Source organism: Sus scrofa, chromosome 1 (assembly GCF_000003025.6).
Source record: "Sus scrofa isolate TJ Tabasco breed Duroc chromosome 1, Sscrofa11.1, whole genome shotgun sequence".
NCBI lineage: Eukaryota > Metazoa > Chordata > Mammalia > Artiodactyla > Suidae > Sus > Sus scrofa.
Window position 1 is genome coordinate 159,725,195 of NC_010443.5, and position 4,310 is coordinate 159,729,504.

A 4,310-nucleotide genomic window follows, 5' to 3' on the forward strand; every position below is an offset into this window, starting at 1 on the left:
TCCTTAAAGAAAAAAACTATGATAGAAAATTTTAAAAATATCTACAAGACAGTAAGATGCTGGCGACTTCAATGGATACTTTAGATAGGACACGTAAATGGACACGAGGTGGTTAAGCTGTAAAAGAATAGAAACAAAACAAAAACACAGCTCACTGGTTGCTGTGGATGGAAGGATTTGGGGGAAAGGGGAAAGTAATGATGTGGCAACACAAGAAGTAAACACAGGCTAAAGGTCTCCAGCTAAGCAGGAGAGAAACTTTGATGTGGCCTAAAACGTAAATTAACTCTTCCTAACCTAGGTTTCTTCCCTATTACCCATGTGTTTTTGCAAAATTGCAAACAGCCAGGAGAGTTTTTGACAACTTTGGTTCTTGATATGCAATCTAAAGATTGAAAGATTATCTTTTCTCTCTAATTAAATCTCCTCTAACCTGGTATTGTGTGCTTGCAAGGGGAGTAGGCAAGATCTAACCTGCTGGGTGAAGTAGATTACCAGGAAGACTGGGAGAGGTTGGATCCTGCCCAGGGGACAACTCTGTGGTTGTGATTTGCATCAGGAGTTACTAAAAAAGCAGCTACCTGTTTACAAAGGTAGGCAGAGACAGTGAAAGACAATGATGCATTTTCTTCTGAGATGCCGAATAGTCCCAAGAACAGTTTCAATCTACCAGGTTAACGAGAGCATGTGCAATGAAAAGGACAGTCTGTTGTCAGGACCCATGTATTACATCAGGCAAAGTAGGTGATTATAGACACAAATCGTACTATGACGAAAGCCCTAGGTAACACATGGGTCTAAGCATTTATAGGAGCTATTTTCCCTTGGAGAGGATGTATGCAAGTTTCCAAGGATCTTCACCTTCTCCTCTTTTTTCTTCCCTTTGGTCTTAAGATCATTATTTGCTAAATAATTCTATGATGTTAGAGACCGTGAAGATATTTTGTGCAACCAGTTCACTTCAAGGACATGGAAGCCTCAAAAGTTAAGCCACCCTTTCAAGGTCATTCAGCTTATTAGTAACACGGAAACACTCCTGCCGGTCCTCTGCCATTTATACTCCGATGAGTAAACCTTGTTGACATTGCTTTGCTTTTCTTATGCTCTTGCTTCAGTCCATAGGCTGCAAAGTATAGATGAGGAAGAACCATTCTCTTCCAGGAATCATTTCTTCCTTTCAGGGAAAGATGGAGAGAGCCCAGAGCAGTAGATGAAGTGGTCCCTCCCACAAGGGGGATGATTGGAAGGGCCTCCAAATTACCATGTGTGTTAGTTTTCTAGGACTACCAGCACAAATAACCACAAACCTGGTAGCTTAAAACAGCAGAGATTTCTTCTTTCACAGTTCAGGAGGCTAGAGATATGAAATCAAAGTTCTAGAGAAGAATCCTTCCTTGCCTCTTCCTAGCTTCTGGTGGCTGCCAGCAACCCTTGGAGTTTCTGGTTTGTATCTGCATCACTCCTGAAGAAGTCTCTGCTTCTGTGTCACATGGTGTTGTCTCTGTGAGTGCTTTTCTGTCTCTTATAAGGACACTTGCGTTGGATTTAGGGCGCACCCTGAATCCAGTATGATCTCATTTTAATCCATACTGTGGTTGCATTTGCAAGAATCTTATTCCAAATGAGGTTATAATCTGAGGTTTGGGGTGGACATAAATTTTGGAGGGACACTATTCAACCCCTTACATCATTTATTATGAAATAACAGCTAATACCTACATATTAAATCTGAAGCATTCTATGAAAATGAGGAAATAAATTTTTTTCTGTATAGGAAAACTTGCGATGGTTTTCCTATACAGAAAAACCATTGCAAACCAGAAATTCTGAAGTTAAAACTCCCTGGAAAAGTCTAGAAGGTAATATTAAGATCTCACTACAGTTTTAAGAGAACAGTATATTTTTAGTGTATATTCCTGTGCCAGACATTGCATTCAGCGATTTACTTGGAGTATTTCACTGAACCCTTTCTAAGTCCCCAGGAGACCTGTACCATCATGGTCCTCACATTACAAGTTAGGAAACAGAGGTTCAGCAAGACTGAGCATGCTGGCTCTTAGTTTCTAGATTGGCTGCAGGACTCCACACCTCTGTGTGTCTCCCTGTAACCTGCAGAGAAGTAGAACTGTGGCCGCTAGATATTGAAAATGACTAGCAGTAGGGATTCTATATCTCATGGGACCGAGAACTTGGGATGGGATATTGAGGTAAGAGCTTATCTTTGGGGCAGGCTACTTGAGTTCAAAGCCACCAATCAACTACTTAATAGCTCTGTGTATAATTTTCTTCTTGCCACTGTAACAAATTTCTTGAATTTAGTAGCCTCAATAGCGTAAATATATTATCTTACAGTTCTGGAATTCTAAGATTGAAATGTCAGCAGGGCTATATATTCCTTCTGGATGGAGGCTCTGAGGGAGAATCTATTCCTTGTGTTTTCTAGCTTGAGACTCTAACTGCCTTCCCCAGCTTGTGGTCCCTTTCTCTCATCACTCCAACCTCTGCTTCTGTTGTCACACTGATCCTCCTGCCTTCCTCTTTAAACAACCCTTCCAGTAACATTGGACCCACCTGAATAATCTAGGATAATCTCCTCATCTCAAGATCCTTAACTTAATCACATTGGCACAATCTCTTTGCCATGAAGGTGACACAGAAGTTCTGGGGATTAAAACATGGACATCTTTGGGGGACCATTATTTTGTTCACCACACTGTGTTATCAGGGGTAAATTATTTAACCTCCTTAGGGTTCACTTTCTTCTCTAAAAAAAGGGGCAAATAATAATACCTAATGAATGTATGGAACCACTCTGAGGATCACATGAGATGATGAGGAGCATATGTCACATGGACAAGTAAGTAAAGGTAACTGCTATTGTTATCACTATTGGTTAAGACATGAGCCTGGAACTGTGGTCATGAACTAAGGTGACAGATTGTCCTTGGACTCTGTAGGCTGATAAATGTGGGGCCGGTGGTCTCCACCCAGGACTGAAGTACAAGACAGGTGCCTCCATTTTGCGAGAAGGCAAAGCCATGCTGAGGTGGGAAAAGGAAGGGCTTTACAACTCTCCTGAGACCATTTCCTCTTGTGCCTAAAAGCATTCTGAAGATTTTGTGAAAAGTTGAGTAAAATATCTAAGAAAATCCTTTGTGGAGGTGCCCCATATATGGAGAAAAATTGAATGCAGGCAAAAAATTAAAGACACTGTGAGGTCTCCAAGTAATGCCCCAGACTGAAGTCTTACTTTTGAGAATATTGGAGCCTAATAGCACTGAGTATCTGACTTCTGTAGCTGCCCAGAGAGAGGTTCTGGGTGCACAGCTTACTGAGCCAAATAGCCTATAGTAGAACAGTACCCACTGGCTAATTTATTTAGATACAGAAACTGACTCAGAACGAAGAGGACCCCAAAACCATTGCCATCATCAGTGTGAGTTCCCTTTCCTCTAAGTGACATGAATAGTGGGATTTATGCAGGAGAAATTTTAGTCCCAAATTCTCATGTCCTCTCTCCATCCCTTCACTACAAGCTCCTTTGGGGTAAGTCTACCAGCCTCCAAGGGAGCCTTACTAAGATGCAAAAGCCTTTAACAGGGTACCTCTATTGGGCTCTATGGGAAATTTTAGAGATCATTTCTTTCAGTATCATCATTTTACCGAGGAGAAAACCAAAGAATTATGAGGATTTAAGGCCAACAGCGCTGTGGAGACAGTCACCGTATGAGACCACCCTGCATGTCTGACTCTAACTGCTAACCCTCAGGGTTCCCAAACCACCCTCAGATTTGCTAAATTTCTAGAGAGACTCACTGAAAGCTGTTGTAATTGTAATTTATTACTGGGAAAAAATACACATAAGATATAATAGTCAAAGGAAGAGACACTCAGGGGGGTTCCAAATGCAAAGCTTCTGTTGTTCTCTTCCCATGGAGTCGGGGCACATCAATCTCCTGGCATTGATGGGTGATAATACACATTGATAGAGCATTGCCAACCAGGGAAGCTCACCCAAGCCAGAGTTCAGAGTTTTATTGGGGTTCCATTAGAAAGGCATGGTTGATGGTCCATATTACACATGGTCTACAATTTTATTCTTACCTAAGATTTCAATTAACCATTTATTATTTTTAAATCAATGAAAATTTTGAAAGCTACGTAGTTCTTGAATGAATGTGGACAAGCCAAGCAACAAAATGACTATATTTTTTGGTGGCACGAGCATTTAATACGTGAGCAGTTGAAAGCCACCTGGGTTAGAGAGGCCAAAGAAGCCCATTTGCTTTGTGTAAAGTCACAATAACAGA